Genomic DNA, 21,129 nt, shown 5'->3' with positions numbered 1-21,129 from the left:
ACTTAACAATAAGTGCTTAATGTGTCGTATAGAGAGGTTGATGAACAAGAGGGGTACTGCAGGGATTTGTCCTGAGTAGGTGATAAAGTATGCTGTTGTGCATGGAGATTACACCAAATTGGGGGGAATAGTTGCTGTGCTTGATGATGGGCTGCCATTCAGAGGGACTTTGTCACTGTGAACACAAGGCCCATCTGGAGCTTTATTCAAGAAAACTGCAAAGTCCTACACCTGTAGGAGGAGCACCTTGCAGTGATACAGGCTGGGGACTGACAGGCTGGAAAGCAGCTCTGCTGGAGAAACGTGGGGTCCTGGTAGACAGCACTCTAACCATGGATCAGTAGCAGCATGCCCCTGCAGAATCACAGAATGGTTTCCAGCTACCAATGTAATGCACAGCACTGAGGGCTGCTAAGGAAAAGAAAAAAAATTATCTCAGACCCTATACGAAGGGACATAAAAGATCGTCCAGGTCCAACCCCCCCGCCATGGGCAGGGACACCTTCCACTAGAGCAGGTTGCTCAAAGCCCCATCCAGCCTGGCCTTGAGCACTTCCAGGGATGGGGCATCCACAACCTCTCTGGGCAGCCTGCTCCAGAGTTCCACTACTCTTGCAATAAAAAATTTCTTCCTGGTATCTTATCTAAACCTTCCCTCTTTCAGTGAAGGCCATTCTCCCTTGCCGTATCACTACATGCCCTTGTCAGAAGTCCCTCTTCAGCTGTCATGTAGACCCCCTTTAGGTACTGGAAGGTGCTCTAAGGTTTCACAGAAGCCTTCTCTCCTTTTCCTATCCCTTTCCCTCTTGCTTTCCACAACCCCGACTCTCAGCCTAAAGAAAACAAAGGCAACAACCTCCTGAACTTTATGAGAAGGAACATAGCCAGCAGAGAGAGGGAAGTGGTTGTTCCTCTCTACTTGCTGCTCATTAGACCGCGTCTAGAGTGCTGTGCCCAGTTTTGGGACTCTACAGGAAAGACATTGATAAATGGAAGTGAAGTTGGTGGAGGACTCCCAAGATGATCAGGGAGCTGGAACACTCGTCCTGTGAGGAGAGGCTGAGAGAGATTGGTTTGTTTAGCCTGAGAAACACGTGATTTCAGTGGGATCAAACAACGACATGCTGGTTTTTTTGAGGACATCACTGAGAAGGACTCAGGCTCTGCGCTGAGATGCGTGGGGAGAAGACATGAGGCAGTGTTCATAAATTGAAACAAAGAAGGTTCAGACTGGATGTAAGGAAAAATTCTTTCCATGGGGATAGTCATGCTGTGTAAGGGGTTGCCCTGAGAAGCTGTGTAGCTTCTGTCTTAGAGGTTTCCAGGACACAAACAGGTAAAGCTGAGCAACCCATTCTTATCTGATATCTGACCATGAGCAGGAGACTGGACTGAGGGACATGTGGAGGTCCCTTCCAAGCTCTGTTATCCTGTGAGTCTACAACCGTTGATCTTAAGTTCCCAGAAGCCTTATACAAGAATGGAATAAGTACAGGCAGGATATGTAGGTGGTTCAGCTGCAACATATCAAAACAAAATCAGTAACAGTAGCATTACAGTGAGCTTGACAAAAGCATCATTTGTATGTCAGGGTAAGCATTTTGCTGTCTCTTAGAAAGATGCATGTGGAGCTTAAAGCATTCAAGTGATTAAACTTTTTAAAGAAAAATAACCTTTTGTAATGACATGAAAGTGTATTTCTATGTGGCTTTCCTTGGAAAGAGGAAAAATATGTTTTGCATACCATGTAAATATTGAAGTAACTTTGACATGGACACCTGGCACAGAGTGGGTCATCTTGAAAAGCCTTTGGCAACTTAAAGTGAAAAATGATTCTTCTACAAGGAAGTATGTGTCAGCCTTCAAAATTGGTGATCTCTCTTGGTCATTTGTCATGATAAGTATGTAAATTTGTATTATGTAGCTCATAATGCATCATTTCAAGGTGGTGATTTTCTGACAATCTGTTAAATCAGTTGCAATCAATTCTGATTCCCCCCCCCCAATATTATATACTACTTCCCTCACATCATTATTGTTTCTTCCTGCTCTTTTCTCCCTCCCCTGCCGCATTTTCAGGGTGAGGAATAAATAAAGGAAGAGAAGTAGTCGTAAGATGTGAGGAGCCCAGGAACTGTTTTGGAAGACTTGGCTAGAAGTCTTCAAATCAGAAGAGTTGCCTGTAGCAGAGAACTACTGTGAAATAACAGACTGGATGTATATGTATATTTAAAAATTATTTTTCATTTTTGTTATTTAAGTATGAGCTGTTACATGAGGACTGATCTTTTTTTTAGGTTTTTGCCTCTTCATTTGTATTTCCTACCCTGTACTCTTTAGGTATCCTCCCTAAAACAAATGGTGATTTCTTTAGGAAAGCATAGTTTCCAGTGAATCAACCACTGTATTTAGTTCCATCAAATATTGGATATTAATAAAGCATAATGCACATAATTTCTTTTCAAAATATGTATATATAGTATATAACAGAGTAAAAATAAATACTTCAGCTGTTGGCCATTCTAGAACTTGATGAAGTTTGTGCTGCTACAATTGCTTTGTGGTAGCAATATTCTGAATGTAAATGCTTTTTAGGAGTGTGCTTTCATTATATGTTTGCTTCATAATCTTATAGTAGCAAGATGAATAATTTTCTGTAATGTTAGGGAATTTCTTTTGTGAGACAGTTAATAGCAATAAATATCACCATGACATTATTAATTCTGCACGCTACAGACTCTTTAGAAGCTTGTGGAACATTGCTGTGAATATCTTATGGACATCAATTTTGACTTGCTGTGAGTTAAACTCTTTCTTCAAAATATTGCTCTTACAAAAGGTTTTATAAAAGAGCAGTAGGAATTCCCTTCCAATAACCTCCCAATATTCATCTTTAGTTTATTATATTACTTATGTTGTACTTCACCATAATTTGTTTGCACAGTGACACAGTAACTTTTCAAGGTAAGTCTGGTTTGTATGGGTACCAATATATTTGTTAAACTTTCTGAAGTTTATTCTTTTGAAGGTGTTTTTGTGCAAGTATGTAGTAAATATTAAAGTAAGTATTTATCCAATATGCTGTTTATTGAAGAGTTCATAACACATATTTGTAAAAATATTTTTAAAAATTATTAATGTATTCAATTACAAAAATTTCTTCTTTAAGTGGTTTGCCTCTAAGGAAATTTCTGTTGACCAAGTGTCAGAATGTGAGCTTTCAGATTGCCTGAAACTTTGTCTTTCGCTCTGTGCCTCTATTTATGATGATAAAGTATGTAGTATACCTGACATATGTATACAGGTTTTTGATATGCTGTACTTAGCTGACATCTTGTCTCCTTTAGGGTGTTTGCTAAATAGCTTCTTTTGTCTGACAATCAGTGCTCACACTGCAACAGCAAAAACTATTCCCTCTCAAGGATACAATCATCTAATGTGGATGGTACTCTCTCTCCTCACCCCCCTTTTGTTTTTCTCCCACCCCAAGTTGTATAGAACCATTCATGGTAGGGCACCTTATGTCTGTAGTTTCCCCCAGCTGCCTAGGCAAGCATTTATTTAGGGCATGATTTGAATATACAAGAGAAAAGCTAAAACCCAAACATAAATTAATTGCTTTCCTTACTTCTGACGGTTTCACTGAGACACCTTTGTGGTATTGTGCCATGTCTTAGTATGCTTAGATAGTCTTTGCCCTTCCTTTTTCTGTAGTCTGGGGTTTAGAATGACTTGTTCACAGTTTACAATCTTCTTGATGCATGTCTTCACATTTCTGTTCAGTAACTAAATCTGTTTCACAGTTATCTTGGGATTTGTTTTTTAACAGTACAGCATCCGACTTTTTGATCTGTCTATTGCTTGGGGTGTTCTTAAGTTATAGCAGCTAGGACAGCATGAATTACACCTTTTTCCTCATGTGGCTCACTGGAGGCATTCAGTGGCACTGAAAGATGTTCTCCTTGAGTTATCTTCGTTGCAGATGCCTACTCATCAGTCGGGATTTCAGATTGACCTGCTAGACATTCTCTTTGCAGTGGTTTTTGTCTTTTAACTTCAGTGAGGTGGTGCTGGACTAGGTATCAATACTCTGAAGTTTGCTCTGCCAGGCTGGAAAGATGGATGGCAGTTTTGGTAATATGGCAGCTTATATCCTACAACAATATTTTCAAATTTTGCAGATATATATGCTTTAGGTACATCCTAGGGAGCAGGGGATGTTCCCTAGTGGGTTTTGATGTTTTTTTCTGATGTCATTTTTTTTTCAGAGGCAGCAGGATCCTTGTAATGCACGTGAGAAAGCCCTTTTATCCTTCTTCACTTAATTACAATGGATCGTGCTCTTACAGATGAGGGATTCAGTATAAGTAGAGCAAAGAAATGTTGGTCTCTCAAGGAGCCAGGCATACATATGAGATACAGAGAGATCAGCAAAATTTAAAATGCTTGTTTGATTTTCCTGTACAGCATACTGCAGTGTCATGCATAGGTAATGTTAATAATTCTGCAGATTCTGTGTCTACAGAAGAGCTGAGAGAACACAGTCTGTGTTCAGTTGCTTGTTCTTAAGACCCTTCTGTATGTGTGCACAAAATCACTCACAGTTTATCCTTAGGCACACTGAACATGTCTAGTTGCTTCAAGCTATTGGGACAAGAATAGGAAATAACGCAAGTACTGAAATCTGACATAGGGTCATAAACCCATGTGTTGAGATGTAAGAGGATATGCTGGTATCTCTTCACCAGAGATGTTTTGATGCTAGGCTTTCCAAGGAATGAATTTGAAATACTGTTTTACAGAGCAATGATTTTTGCTTACATCCAAATCCACTGTTTCCTGAAGTCCTGCAGCAGATAAGATCCTGCTGTCCCTGCTTTGCAGAGACAGTCACAACTTTGTGACCAAATGTATTTTCAGTTAAGACTCCCAAGACTGTGCCTTTTGTGGCACATATTCTTATGTAGATTAGAGTGATGGAGTGAGTACATTTACTATTCCAGCTGTATCTGAGTGCTGTGGGTCTTTGGGGTGGGCTTACTCATTCTTCACAAGAATAGAAGGGGAACTGTCACATTTGTATGCCTGCTAAACAGATTGGTTACCTGCAAGCATGTCCCCAGTGTTGGTTTGTTCACAGTTAACAGGTTTCACATATGGTTAAAATATCCTTTTATCCAACTTTTTATGTCAAGTGGATATCAGTTGTCATTAGGGAAAGATGTGACATGTATTCCCCCTGAGCCATCTGATCTTTGGTCTTTTTATGTTTGTTAACTTTGGGGATCCCTTTTGTAGTACTTCGGCCTGTCTGATTCCAGGATTACTCTTGCTTACATAACATCCTGCTTTCTCCAGTGGAGAGCCCTTTTCTTAGAGGAGAGATTTGGAAGATGAGCATAGAATTGACTGTGGTACAATATAGTACAGATTTTCAGGTATTTTCAAGTCATGCCGTGCTGATTAAGGCATTGGTATGATACCCTGAATGTCATGGAGTCATAGAATGGTTTGTATAGAAGAGACCTTAAAGATCATTCAGTTCCAACACCCCTGCCGTGGGCAGGGACACCTTCCACTAGACCAGGTTTCTCAGAGCTCCCTCCAGCCTGGCCTTGAACACTTCCGGGGATGGGGCATCCACAACATCTCTGGGTGACCTGTTCCAGTGCCTCACCACTCTCACAGGAAATAATTTCTTCCTATTATCTGATCTAGATCTACTCTCAGTTTGAAGCCATCCCCTGTTGTCCTGCCACTACACACTTCTGTCAAGAGTCCCTCTCCATCTTTCTTGCGGGCTCCCTTCAGGTACTGGAAGGCAGCAGTTAGGTTACCCTGAAGCCTTCTCTTTTTCAGGCTGAACTAACCCAATTCTGTCAGCCTTTCCTCATAGGAGAGGTGTTTTGCTATAGATTGTTTAGAAAATTAAATGATTCATCTTGGCCTTTTGATTTTATAGATTCATATGACTGATTTTTTATGTTTTCAAAAATCTGAGCTAGTAAATGGAGGTAATACTTTTGTGTCCCATCAGAAATTTAACTTGGGTATCAATTACATGGTTATATTTGAAAATAAGTGGGAAAAATAGTAAGCAGAATTGTATCTTGTTTATTTCAGAGTGCTATCTTGAAGGAGCATGCAGATTCTGAACAACTTTCACTCTGAGTCAGGCCGTTTGACTTCCTTCATGTTTATATAGCTAATATGAATACAGAAAGACTTTTTCACAGTCCTTAAATTTTCATTTAAATATATTTCCTCGTGATTCTGATGTGAAATGCTACAATATGGTCATACTGTGTTAGACAGCAAAGATGCATCCTGGGTGTTCATGAAAATTGTTTCCTGCTGAGGAGTTTGTAAGTAGTGGGTAAAACTCACTGGGAACTGCAAGTCAAACATGCTTAGCCATTTTTTTGTTTCTTAAAGGGGTTTACTGTGATCTGACTTCTAGGACAGTAAAGATCTGCTTGTGTACTTAATGTTCTCTGTACCATTCTGTTACTCAAGAGCTCCTTGAAGTCATAAGCAAACAGGGAATCTTCAGATTTTTTTTTTTGTTACTGGCTTTTCTCTTGAAGTCTTCTATAGTTGTGTAGTATTTAACTTCTTACCTTCCCTGGCACAAGCAACCACAGTAAAATTGATTATTTATCTGGTTTAAGCATATCTTATTGAAAAGGTCATAGTTTTAACTGTTCTTTTTGAAATCATTAGTACTGTGAAATGGAAGCATTTGGAATGCTCCTTTGGACAGTTCTTTTCTTGGTCGTTGCTTGAAAATATTTTATTAATATTGTGTTTATTAACTGTCATCTCCTGGTGTTGAAGTGTACCTAGAGCTTGGGGCCCTTAGATTATGGCTTTTTTTTTTTTATTCTTATGTTAGGTCAAATGTGATTGTAGATAAAAAGTGCTGTGAACTGTGGATTCCCGTCTGAGAATTTTTTATCTGTGTTTGGATATGCTGTGTGAAGATTTACTGTTATTTTCACGGTGGATAGTCCCAGGTGTGCAGTTAGTATGTGCTAACATAAAAAAATACAATGTGACAATATTTAAGAATAATCAGTAGTAAACCAAAATGGAATACTGTCATTTGAACTAATTTCTAATGGCACTTGTACTATTACAGGTGTCTGTCTTCCCTTAATTGCACTAATTACATGTGTGTAATTGGTGACATAATGTATCGTGTGTAGAGAAAAGTTATTTGGAAGGCAGACTCGTTAGTTCTTCAGGCGCATTTTGAGCTTCAACAAAACATTTTCTCTCTCATCTATCTTTTATCTTGCATTTTTTCAGCTTTAGACTTTCTATTTCCTGATGGAAATGTATGAAGTGTAGTGACACGTTTGTCCATCTTTATCCAGTAGGCTCTCTAATGAGTTCAGTGATGGACAGCACTGATGTCAAACTGTATCTCTGTAAAACTAAGTGTAGAGTAAAAGCTGCTACAAATTTTGCTTGTATATCAGGCTTAAAATGACTTTTTTTTTTTTTTTTAACGTTGCCTCAATGTCTTTTCTTTCATGCTTCCCAGAGTTCTTCCATATATTAGCTTTTCTTTTCCTACTGTCCTCTTACTGGGATCAGGATTTAGCAGAAACCCCTTATTCATGATTCTGTATCTCTTGGTGTTTGAGTACTGCCTTGTTTTCTTTGCTTGGTGTCTGTCAGCATCTCTTGACTGATGGGAAAGGGTGATGTATGGTTAGGTGAAGCTGCTGTTATAAAAGAAAACAGAAGTGATGCTTGATACAATTTGTAAAGTTCTTTGCTCTTTGAAAACTGGGTTATATGAATAGTATAGATTAAACATATCCATATTATATGCATGCAGACATATATATACAAAACTATATAATTATGCTAGATTATTCTGATCACGTAGGGTAGCTTGTACCACAGTCATTGGGTAGTGTAGGGAAACCTGACTTACTACCAATATATACTTGCTTTGGGAATGAATGAAGCACTTTTTTTGTGGAGCCTTTAACCCATAGTAAATTCATTGCAATGTCTGTCTGCTCTCCTTCATACATTATAAACTGAGAGAAAAAGATGATACTCAAAATGGTTAAAAATCAACCTGTAACTTTTAAAATTATATTTGCTTTTTATCCCTAAGTAGGAAGGACATGTATAATTTTCTAAAAAATTTCTTCATGAATTAAGCAGGAGAGGAGTAAGAAAATAATACAAGATTCGCTAATGGATAGTGAAAGTAGGAGATAGGAAAATAACAACCACTTCAGAAGGAACATTGAAATGTACATTTGAAGGAATAGTCTCTTAATATCACGCTATTTGAGTTGGTTTGTGGTGAAGCCTGCTCAAGGAAAAGATGTTAAAATTTTTTCAAATACCAGCAACTTAAAAGACCCGAAACCTCTGTGAAATGAAATGTACTCTAGTAGTAGTACATGTTTTTTACTCTAACATTTAGGGTCTATAAAACTTGGTGTGTAGTGTCAAGGAATATATTTAAAGGCATTTTCTGTTGCATGATATAAATTGCATGGGTTTTCTGTATAATATTTATGCTGATGGAATTATATTTAATATAAATTTTATGCTTCCTTCATTATCAGGCACCTATCAGACATTGCAGGAAGGTTTCAGATTTTGTTATTGAAAATCCCTGACCACTTCTTTGATTTTAATTGCCAGGATCTTAAATTTGATAGTCTTCTTGACTTTGTTTGAAGATTTGTTTGAAGATCCACCTTTGATTAACCTATCTGATAAACATGAACATTTACCATGTCTGATAAACATGAAGCTGAACCACTCTCTCCTCAAGGGAAGCAGTATGTTCCTTTTTTTTCTCAGCTTCCTGGTTGTTGTATGCTGCTTGCATCTGTTCTTCGCCTTCCCACAGAGGAGCAATGGCAGCAGTACAGAATTGATACTATCTTTGAAATGTGCGCAGCTGCTGGTTGGTTCTGAGTCACAGCAGTGAGGTTGACCACAATCTTGTTAATGCACTGCTACTTGACCAGTCAGTTAATGAAAGCAGAGTCACTCAAACTGATCAATGATAGACTTTGGAATAAAGTGCTATGATTTTTATTTGATTCTTGTTTGAAAAGCTTGAAAGAGAAGATGAAATTATGTATGAATTCCTACTATAATTTCTCTAGCAAAATCGAGCCATGTGCTCACTGTGGGTAGGTTTGAAGAACTTCTATTTTTCAGAAGGAAGAAAAAAATGAAGAAAGGGGTGAGGCATCTAAGGCACAACAGAAAATGTGGTTTCTTTCATTTACTAAATGAGTTGTTTCAATTAATACATAGAAGATTTTTAATAATTCTGTTGGTGTTGGTATTTCTTGTGTGTGTTCACATCTCTTTCCATACAAATTTCTCTGACTGTAAATGACTTGAGTAATGGTATTTGTAGGGGTAGCTGGTATTTGCAGTGGATAGTAAGCTGTATATTTCTTAATTTTTAAAAAATTTACCTGCTTTATGTCAGAACTTTGATAGGATGAATTAAATACCACAGTTTAAAATGATCCCAGAAAATTAATAGCAAGGCTGTCTAGCTTTTTTATATAAATATGAACTAGAAAAAGTAAGGTTTTTTTTATTGGATTACAGCCATGTTCCTTTGTGTTGTGTTTTCAACATCGCAGTTATTTTTCAGTGACATGTATGGTACTGTCTTTATTCTTCTATGAAGCTTGCTGATTTTTTTTTTTTCTGGGACTGTCAAACATTGTTCATAGTCTTGTCTTTTGGTAGAGTAGGCTTTCTCCTTTGAGCTAATTACTGCAACTGGTAACAAATAATCATGAGGCTGTACTGCATGAACAATTTCCTTCCTCAAATTCAAACCCAGGTTTGGGTTTTTTTTTTATTTTGTTTTTTGACCTGATTTTAAATGAATGGGTTTTGCCAGCATTTCGGCTTGTAGATTGTTATTTCTTCTGTATGTTGACTGTATTATCACTTAACAACATTCTTAATTGGGCTTTCCTGTCAGCTTTTATTCCAGTCTTTTCATTCATTAGCCTGTATCTACAAAGAGTGTTCTTTCTGTGTGGTTATCTTTCCTTTAAATTTTCTCATTCTTTTGGTTAAATTTCTAAAGATGGTTAATACTTTCTCCTCTACTTTTTTTTTTTTTTAATGTACTTTTCCAGACTTAATCTGCACTTAATTTTAGTTTCCTTAAGCTGGTTTGATTTCAAATCCCTTTTGACTACATCATCACTAATAAAGTTGACCATTGTCTGTTAGTGAGGACAGCTGGCACAGATTGAGATTTGTCCTTTCTGTTAATCTTTCAGCCTTAAAACAGGTATCTGTGTGTGCCGTACTTTTGGAAGTTTTCCCAGCCATGTGATAACCCTCAGATTGTTCCCAGAGGCTGGGAGAGTGCAGTTGGCCTTTATCAAAAGTATTTCAGGACTTGTTCTGACATGATGATTTGCATTTCAGTGTCTGGGAACGTTTTAGTCATTAATACATAGGTGTAACTTTTGTGAAGGCAACAGTCAAGCCAGCTTCCAACTAGAGGTTAACTCAGTTTTATTGCTTCCTAAGAGGCCTACTCCGTGAATCATTAATATTAAATCTTATGCTTTGAATGATCCTGCCAGCTGTCTGGGAAAAAAAAAACCAAACCATACCCAACAACAACAACGAAAAATAATCTCAACAGTTCCTTCAACTCCCTCATCCACTTAAATTTTCTGGTTTGGTAATTTATAGGAGGTCTGCATTTTCCTACTCACTGTAACTTCCCCATTCTAACGTTATGTGGAGTGTTTGGCTTCTGTTGCATTCTGTATTTCAGAACAGATATACTAATCTTAAGATATTCAAGACAAGATTTCCTGCTCCACCCTATATATCTGTCCTCCCTGAGCCAAGTAGGCCTTCTAACAGGATGGAGTATCTCACTAAATGTGTTGTGGCAGTTGAGTTATATATTTGTTTACTTTCTGAGATTCCCAGCTACCCTTGTTTTTATTCTCATAGTTCTTGTGCTAGTTTACTGAGAAGTAAAGCAGAAGTTTACAAGGAAGCTCAGAAGATATTCCTCTGTTTGCCACCTTCTCCTCCCTGTGACCCTTTAGCTGCCCACACTTGCCACTCATTCCTTTGGAGCTGTGATCTAGGTTGCCATTTGTAAGTCTTGTTATTTTATTAAAGAGGACAGTCTTTGCTTTAATTTGCTCACTGATGATTTGAATGACAGCAGAGTTTTAGCCTGCCAGGCTGGGAAAAACAGATGGCACTTCACATGGCTGAGAAAAAGTGGAACTCTGGGGAAAAGAAGCATATGTTTTCCTGGGTTTGAGAGAACTAAAAGAGGTCCAGTGCTTGAAGTGTTTTTCCAAATTTTCCCCAAATTTGCTACACATGTAACAGTACACTGTATTAGCAATGTCACTCTAGCATACATGAAACTTTGTACAGTGAAAAATGTAGGGCTGCAGACACTGAACAGCAGTGATGTGTCTTCCAGGAATAAGGGGATGTGTCACCTAGGGCCATGTAAATAAAAGGGAAAAATGAGTCAAGTGGGTGGGACAGTGTGTCTTGAAGGAGAGAAGCAGGAAAGAACTTGAGAACTATGCAGTGTCACGTAGGTTTATTACCTTCTGAGTCACCTACCTCCTGGCAAGTGGATAGGTTAAAACTGTGTTTATATTCAGGATGTTATTTTATAACTTAATTCTTCATTTAGCCCTTTAATATGTCCATGAAAGAAGGCAGTGGATTGCGTACTGTTCTGTATACTGCATCAGTTTTGTGGAGTGTTCTGAGTTTGTGCCTTGAGAAACCATTATGTGTGAAAATTTCAGTATTATGAAGGGACTTTGTACCTTAAGCAACTATTTTACATTTTCTTCTGTAAAGGATACTTGCTTATTGATACTGAATTTTGTTCCTAATTGTTATTTGTGCTGTTAAAAATGGTGTACTCTTAGAACAAGGTCAAAGTGGCCAAGTACTGTATGTGACAAAGAAAAACAAGTGCAGGAAGATCTTTGTCTTTTATGCTTATTTTGATGAATATTGAGGAATAATGGTCCCAGATCTGGCTTGACTGAAAATGGAATTTCATTGACCAACTGTATGTCCTTCTCAGACCAGTGATAATCAAAGCTTGTTTGAAAGGGAACCTCCTCTACAAAATTGAACTGTGGAAAGCATCCTGTGCACTTCTCTGCAAAACAGATAATTCCTGGGAGCTTCTTTTCTGTGCAGTAAAAGTTTGATGATTTGACTTTGTACCTTGCATATGCCAGCTTTTTTAGCTCTTAGCAGTAAGGAATCTGAAGAAAAAAATGGAACAAAACTGAACCCCACACCATTATATAATGTGTATAAAAGACCCTATATGATTTTTTTAAATATATACAGTAAAAAGATTAGCCTTCCTTCTGTCTCCGTGGGATGTTTTTTCTTTCCATATTTGTTTAAGGAAATTTGCTTAGTGCCAGCAACTAACAGTGCTGCCAGACAGATGGATTGATGGGTATAAGAGAAATGAAGTTCAGTTTTTCAGTTATATACCTACTTCTCCATCAGAAACATACATTATCTCTTAAAACTGGAAAATTCATGTTCTGAGCCTCACTTGGGCTTACAGAAGGAATAATTTTTCGTTTTTTTCTTTACCAATTGACTGATTCTGTTGTTTGTTGCAAGTGGTTTTGTTGTTTAAAATGGATTTTTTTCATGCAATGTTCTCCCTGGCACAGGTTCAGTCACTTCTCTGCCAGCTCTTGAAACTGTAGAGCCAGCAGTGGAATATGCGGGCGACTTTACTAAAATGCTGGTCTGTATGCTTCAGAACTTGCTTGTACTAGAGAAGGTAGGACTATCACACTTAGTACTAGATTTATGTCTTTGGAGTAATAGAAGATGTTTAATAAATAATAATAAAAAAAAAAGATTGCAAATTCACATCCTTGAGCACTGATGAGAACTCCTGATGTAACCAGATTGGTGATCAGAGGTAGACTGCTGTTGTATGACCCAACTCCTGATCTGCTTCCTTCTCAGATGATGTGACTTCGTGGGAGTAACATGATTCCAAACCACACCAGCTCGTTTCTAGCTTTTAAAAACAGATTGTTAGGACCAGCCAATAAAGCATTCATTGATTTACATTTAGATTGGCATTAGCTCTGATCACAGTCACACTCAGAAAAGAGCAAGTCATTTGGGTAAGAAAGAACTGGTAGTGTGTTTAAGCTGGACTTGCCTTCTTAAACGGGAAAGAAAGAATGTGGCGAGTAAGACCTAGGAAGAAATAACAGTAGTCTTTATTGGGTGTGAGGGCATATATGGGAGAGAAACATCTGAAAATAAATAAATCTGAGGCATAAATTTAAGAACAAATCTTTTTTGAAAATCAGAGGATGAGGTCTACTCAGTAATGGAGAGAAAGAAACTCAATGGTTCAAGATGATGTTTTATATATTTATGTAAGAATACGGTTTAAGATGATAAGGTTGATCCTGGACTCAGAAATTAAAAATGAACATTTGAGATTTCTTGATATTAGAATAATAGAAATCTCTGAGAAAGAGGGTAGAGCAGACAAGAAGATGTTTGATTGTTATTTGTTATAAAGTTTTCAGCTTTACAAATTCTGTTCCTTGGAGCTGCCACTGGTATCCTGAGCATATCCAAAGGGAATATTTATTGTTTTTATTTTTTGTCTTCTTGGTGCATAGTTTATCATCTTCTGAAGCAGAGACAATTTGCCGTTCTGTAAAGGTGGGATTTTGAGTGATATGTGTGATTTGTCCTGTGGTATTGGGACGGTAGTCCTGGCCTGGCATATAGGTCTAATGTCTGTGTTCAGAGTTAAATCAGTTTGCCCTAGTCAAATGCAGAAGGGATGGGAGAAGTGTTTCCATTTTTTCTTCCTCCTTGCTGCAACCCTCTGTATTCCTAAGGTGATCTAGGTATTTTCATCTAACACTTCTGTAGTTGCAGGCACTTGAAGTGTGGTGCTTTCAGATTTTATGTCTTTTTAAAGTTCAGCTTAAATTACATGAAAAATATTGATGAAACGTTTTGGACTCGGTTTTGGTTGGGGTCTTGTAATGCAGGAGACTGGATTGAACACTGCAGATGTTATGGAATCCTTTATAAGAATTTTTTTTTTATATAAATAGATAATTAAAAAAAAAAGAAAAAAGGTGGTGACTAGTCTATGTACACCCAGCAATTAAAAGTAAGAATTAAACATATAACTAAAATTTCCTATCTGTACGGTCACTTCATGACCTATATTTCCAAAAAGATCTCTGTAAGAGTGCAGATTTATCTGGAAGGAAGCACTGTCTAATTAGTGATATTCGTGAATAGTCTTGAGGTGATTGAAAACACAAATGCAAAGATTTTTTTAAATACTTTCAGTTTTTACATTATAAATAGTATTCAAATTTCAGGGATTTTTTAGCAATGCTAGGCTGTAAAAATGAAACTTTTTGGTAGTTTTGAATGTTTCAGAGTAGGCTGACTGTTTTAAGATAATCATAATTTATGTAAAGTGACTGTCTGTTCTTTTTATGGAACTGTGGGAAAAAGCCCTGAGAGCTTTATTTCTGTGCTCTTAGTAATAGTTTTCTCTAGGGCATGGTGATTTGCCCAGCCTGGTAGGACTGGAAGGCTTTTTGGTACTGCTTGCAATTCTGTTGCTTACAAATAAATCAGCTTGTAAGTTTAGTGATAGTTCTTTCCATTATGTGAAGTGTAAATGTTTCCACTTCATATTTACTAGGAGCCAATCTGTCTAAATTTTTTTTTTTTCCATTCGTATCGCTCACCTAATGTGCTACCTTCCACTTGTTAATGAGTTTGGGAATATGAACTTTTAAGAAGAAACGTCATAATGCTTCATACAAAATTAAGAGTAACCACCATTCTAGACCATACTCTAATGGATTCCATGTAGGGCTTCCTCTTGGAACATGTGGGCTCTGTATTTTGTTCTGCTGGGCTTCTTGAGTCACCTTCAGCTGAAGGTTTCACCTCTCCATTTTTGTGAAGCAGGCAGTGTAACTGATTTGATGAGAGCTACAATAAAAGAATGAGTTTATTTTTTCTGCTTTTACTTTTTATACACGGAGTAACAGTGTTGTATTTTTTGGTTTGAATTTCTGAGATACTTTATCACAGCAAAAGCTATAACCTTTTCATTGAGTGCCACCTTAGCCAAAGTATACCCATCAATCTCAAATAGAAGTGAAAATAGGCTATCTCCCTGTTTCCCTCAGGCATTCCATTTTTGGAAGTTCATGGGCTCTGACTTTGTAGGTGCTGATTACTTTAAATAATTTATTATATGAATAGGAAAACACAGAATTCAGATTTTTTTTTTATCACTGTTGCTGCTTTTGAGAGGTTTAGAGTTGCCAGTTCACCTTGTTCATTGAAAGTACAGCTGCTTTAGCTTCTCTTTAAAATAGAAAATCACTTAATTTTCATTCAAAAATAAGACTAATTTGGCAGAATTCTCATTGCAGTAAAAGTCAGTTATCTGAAGCATTTATCATTTTTTTCCCTTCGTTCCTATTCCTGGCACTATTGTTGCTTTAATTGGTTTCCTGTTTATTTTTTTTTCCTGCTTTCATTCCTTTCCTTGAAGTGAGGTTCACAAATAAGCTTTTTCAACAACCAATTTATTGCTGTTTCAGAGTCTGATAGTGCATATTTGAATGCTTTTCTCTTAAGTGGCCGGGAATCAACGTTTAGTTCAGTGGTGTGCTGCCATTCTGAATCAGTGAGACAACTGTTAGGAAATTATGTAGTAACTCCATGCCTTGATAACCCCAAACGAAGATTTTGTTTAAAACAGTTGTTTCTTCACTGAAAGAGTTGTCAAGCACTCTTAACAGGCTGCCCAGGGAAGGTGTTGAGCCTCCATTTCCCGGGTGAATTTAAAAGATATGTAGATGTGGCACTTAAGGACATGGTTTAGTGGTGGGCTTGGCAGTGGTAGGTTTATGGCTGGACTTGATGATCTTAGAGGTTTTTTCTAACCTAAATGATTCTGTGATAAAAACTGATGATATTTTCCTCTTCTACTTTCAGAGAATTACCTATGCTTCAAAATGAAAGTGAGGAAGAAGAATCCCCAAGAGTATTAATTTGAACAATAATTATTGCTTGTAAGTAAGTACTTGTCGTTCTTTGTGATGTTGCCTTCACAACTGAAAACTGCTCTTCTATTGATAAGTCTTTGTCAGCTGAAAAAAGGAAACTTTGCAAAAGAGAGGTCAAGTGCCTCACTTTTGTGTCAGACCACTGACAAAATTGGGTCAATCAGACACCCATTTCACCTTTCCTTTCTCCTTACACCTATTTCTCTCCCATTACTCTTTGCCTCTCACCTCTAAAAAGAGAAATTCTTTGGTAGGTTCATTATGTATCCTCTGTCTTACGAACAAAATCCTGTATGTCTTTGGCAGTATTTCTGGACCCTTTCCATCTGCAGGTATTACATGTGTTTCTCTGAGATAAGCTGTACTTTTGCAGAGGCTGGCCACAGGCCCTGCTCCATGAAGTTTGTCAAGAGTTACAAGCAAATTAAGCTGTTGTGGGTGGAAAGTACTATGTGCTCTGGGGTATGCCAGATCCAGTGCTAGTGAACACCTCAGATTCTTGTGCTTTTGAAGGTCTGGGCAAGTACCATAGTAGTCATGTTTGAGGACACTTTTTTTTTATTTAAATAAAACTTAGCGGAAAGGTAACTCTTCATTTTGAGAAGCTGCTTAAAGAATGAAGTGAACTTCACTGAAGCATGAATTTGGGTGTGAGCTTGGAAACCAAGCACATTATGACATTATTCTTTTTTTGATGCAACTGTAGAAAAGACTGTTATGATCGCTATTCTTAATTATGATAAGAAAGTTATGAAAATTTCTTAAGCTTTCACAATTGAACAAATTAGATTAAGAGTTCAAGCAAATTTGTTGCAGATTAGATGCTTTTACAGTTCACCCAACTTCACTACTGGTTTTCAAGCTGGTGACATCTAAAGTGCTCTCAATTATTTTGATTTATTTGTGCACTTATAACTCTAGAAGTACTGTGTTATTGTAAGAGTTTAATGAATGGTTTATTTAAAAAAAAAAAAAAAAGTGGGATTTCAAATAATGTTCTAGGGACCTTCTGGCCAGGACAGAACAAAGAATCTGGTGATAGCTTTCCAAGCGTCCGGTGTCCAAGTAGTTGTCTTGAAACTCGGTTAGCTGTTGTAAGTGCTTCCTGCTGGTGAGAGGACTTGTTTCCATTTTCTGAACCCAGCTTTCTTCCCACTTTCAGTCCTACTGAAATGAGTTAACTGATTTATCTCACAAATCCAGAGAAAAGGTGGCTAGTTTTTTTCTTGGCTTTTGGGTTGGATCAGCTCAGACAACTGTTCAAAGAAGCGTCCAACTTCTTCTGTACAGAGGAAGCAGAGAGACTCTGCAGGCAGGAACAAATAGTGTGGGAGTGTAATCCATCCCTTTAGGCAGCTGCCAGTCAGTGGATTTGGCCAGCAGTTTGCAGTAATGCTCTCTCGAAGTTGTTAGGCTGGGAATACATGATTTGACTTTGGAGAAGAGCAGGCTTCTGTGGAAGCTTTAGACTAGAATTAGCTAATCTTGCCAGATTCCTCCTAGCCATTGCAGTTGGTAGGAATAGTTTATTGGTACAGAATAGAAACAATGATTCAGAGGGAAAAAATCTTAGCAGGTGACTAGGAAATCTGTAATAGTCTTCCCCACACCCCACCCTCCAACTCTCCAGCCCTATGTGTAGTATCTGTGTGCTCCAGGCTCTGAAAATGAATGAAAGGTAGAAGAATTTCCATGACTTCTCAAAACCTCACTTCTAGTCAGAATTGGCTGGTCCCTTGTACATGACGTTATGTAATACAACAATTTGTATCTTGATTTGCAGTTTTGTAAATTAAAATTTGTTTCTTTGTGAGAGCCTGCATGCAGGCATGCATGTGTAATTACTTACTTTTATACTTCTGTTGTTCCGTGTTTGCACTAACTTGATTTGTCCGGAAGCTGTGGTGATGGTGTCACTGTCTTTAGCAGAGTTGCTTTCCTTCCTTTAGTAAGAACAAGGCACAGTGGTTGCATTTTCTGTTTAGTTTGTGTGGGAGGGTAATTAAAAGGATTTGTACAGGTCTATAAACTGCAGTGCTTGGAGCTATAGTTAAGCCAGTGGTTTGGTATATGCATTGCTCAGCTACTGAGGGAGATTGAGCAGTGGAAGAAAGCTGATTTGAGCTTAGGGTCTAGGTAAAATCTAGGTAGTGCTGGTGGATTGGGACAAGTAATGGAGCACTAGAGTGAAGGTGATATCTTTGCCATATTACTTGATTATGCAATCCATGGATTGTGTTGGATTCCTGCTTCCAGTCAGATTTTGTAATAAGCTGCATTTGGAATTATTTTCTGCTCTCATAGTCTGGCTTGGGAAAACTGTATTTCATCCATATACGTATTTAATATTTTTTCCTGATTTTTTTTCACATATAAAAATGTTTCCATGGTTCTTTTTCCCAAATCATATTTCACACTTAGTCTAATCCATTCCATTTTTGAACTGCTGTTCTGTAGTTTGTTGAGAAAGAAAGATCAAATAGACATTTCTTATTGCATTCTAAAACACTTTCTTATCCTTTCTTGGATATTCTGTAAGTTAGATTAATCCATGATAAGCTTTTCAAGATAAACTAATCTCTGGAAAAGGCCTGTATATCTTGAGTTTTATTTATTGTAAGGGCACGTGAACTCTCGGATAGATATTCTCTGTTTCTGCATATCTAAATAGATCAGCGTATGAATCCTGATGGAAAATACCTTTTCAGAAGGTTATATTGCTGATTTAGCCCTTCCATTTTATCAGGACTGTCCCTTTGTGATTCTGGAGTATCTGTGATTTTACTTGCTACTTTCCCCCTTGCCTGAGGATCAGCAAAGTCTGTTTCTTGTCCTAACATTCAGTTTCAGTCTGTTCTTCTATCTTGGTAGGCATTTAGCTTGGATTCTTCTTTGAAAGATTGCTTCTTGCTCCTCTGTCTCTCTGAACTATATTCTTTATTAAAAGTGTGTTCTAGATAAGTCAGTTCTGATGCAGCAGCACAAACAACAGTCTTTTATGTTTTTCTTTTCAAGAAAAGAGGATGCTAATGGCTCCATTGACACATGTTTACTGCAGTGAAAAATGAAACCAGGCTGAGACACTGCAGAGAGGTTGAAAGATGGGAGGAGAATTTAACATGAAGCAAGAAATTAGAATGATCAGGGAAAAATGGGATTCAAGCCATTAAGGGCAAACTTAAAATACTGCTTTTAAATTAAAGGAACAGAAAACAGGCAAGTACAGGATAAGGAATGGCTGAGAGTTCTGAAGAAAGAGATTGAGGGTTAAGAGCTGACCTTAAATCAAGAGTATCACGCACAAAAAGCAGTTCTGAAAATGTAACATCACACCAGGATGAGTGAATGAAAGTGCTGTCATTCAACGCTGTAAAACTGATGTAAATCTCTCTGCACAACCTAGAAATGGAGTCAACTACGTCATTGTGTCCGGTTTGGAACCATGCACTTAATACATGCAAACAAATCAAAATTATCTTGCTGAATTGGAGAGTCCAGAAGAAAATAGTATTGACATATAACACCAATCCAAGACCTGTGAGGAGATGTAGGAATAAGAAGAGGCTGATTAAGGAGCGTACATTTTTTACCTGCAGAGATTAATGCGTTGAGGCTTGTGAAGCGCTGCAACGAACTGGGAAGAGCATATGTTTGTCTTTGGAAGTTCATAAAATGTAGTCCGACACATATGGGTACGTGTGATCTCCTCTTAGATGAGAGGAGTGATTTAATAACCTTGTGATGACATTATATCATACCATGTAATAAGGTTTAGTTTCTAGAAGCTTGGTGGCTTGGTTTGGTTGGTGGGTTTTTTTATGTTTTGGGTTTTTTTGGTTGGTTTTGTTTTTTTCCCCCTTAATTGTCTTATCTCTTTTGTGAATGAAGCAGCTTTTTGCAAAAGATGCTGAGAAGCAGCATAGGATCTCTTTTTGCATATTGCAGTGGTTTTTATTCAAAATTTTCTTCGCTTAAATACTTCTTCCAATGGATGAAGTAACTTTTTATCTCGAATGCATCTAACTTTAGACTTAAATAGTTCAAATCTAAAACATTGACTGAAAATTTGAAAAAAACAAGACATGATAACCTCGTGGATATTATTTGCTCTAAATTAGTATTACTTTTACAGTGCCCGAAAAGTCGAATTTCAAATACCCCTGGTAGTCTATACCTTTTAAAATGTCTAGGATTAGACTGTTACACTAAACTAAACTTTTGCATTGTCAAATTGTTTAAGGGGACAAGATCAGAGGAAATAGCTGGGCAAGAAGTTTCCTGCTTCACAAGTTCCTTCAGTTAAATAGGTAAAGATGTACATCACAGGTGTTTTTTTCATTTTGTTTTTAGTATAAAATACAGAGAAAGAGTATAGGCATGATAAATGTATCTGTGAATTATGAATTTTAATTTAATATTATCATTTTTAGATGAAATGGTAGATGGGGTGATAGTCTTGCATGCTTTTTGCTGCTGATTGAAAGAAATTGTAGTTGTCATGGAGAGAAGAATAAGATGGATAAATGTCGAGGCAACACCTACAGTACAGAAATATTGTGCGGTTGTTTTGGCTTTGCTCTTTGTTAAATGATGTAATTACACTACACTGATAACTCAGTATTTCTTTATTGTTTGGATTGTGTTAAATAGCGGCCAATAAACACTTCTGAAACTGGCAGATCCTGTTAGCATAGGAAAATCTTCCTTTAATTGTTTTTGCACTTATTCTTGGTGGGGTTTCTTTGTTACTTCTGTTGTTCTTAAATGTTGAAATAAGCTAAGTCTAAAGGGAATTAGAAAAATTAGATGCTTGCCAGTATGTGGGAAGAAAAACCTAATCAAGACAGAGGTTAATTATAGGGTGATTCACTTGGAACTGATCGTAATGATACTGTCTTTTAATCAGATTGATTTTGCCTAAGCATATTTGTCGTAACTCATATTAACTGTATTAAAATTGGCTAATGAATCCAAAAAC

The 21,129-nt window shown here is 37.3% G+C and overlaps 1 protein-coding gene across 4 annotated transcripts in view; it reads left to right on the top strand.

Moving 5' to 3' along the window:
- The window catches only part of FUT8 (fucosyltransferase 8), a 101,127-nt gene that overhangs the window by 5,720 nt on the left and 74,278 nt on the right, over nucleotides 1-21,129 (top strand). For 2 of the 4 annotated variants that reach the window (XM_082283429.1, XM_082283426.1), the window contains exon 2: nucleotides 16,081-16,161. The gene's annotated coding sequence lies outside the window, so the exon portion shown is untranslated. Of the gene's footprint in view, nucleotides 1-16,040; nucleotides 16,162-21,129 lie in introns of those variants that run through there. The other 2 variants (XM_082283427.1, XM_082283428.1) reach the window with 2 other exon arrangements.

The sequence above is a fragment of the Coloeus monedula genome (genome assembly GCF_965178545.1).
Source record: "Coloeus monedula genome assembly, chromosome: 6".
In the NCBI taxonomy this organism is placed as follows: domain Eukaryota; kingdom Metazoa; phylum Chordata; class Aves; order Passeriformes; family Corvidae; genus Coloeus; species Coloeus monedula.
The sequence above is the reverse complement of the archived record's forward strand: the minus strand, read 5'-3'. Positions and strand labels throughout refer to the sequence as shown.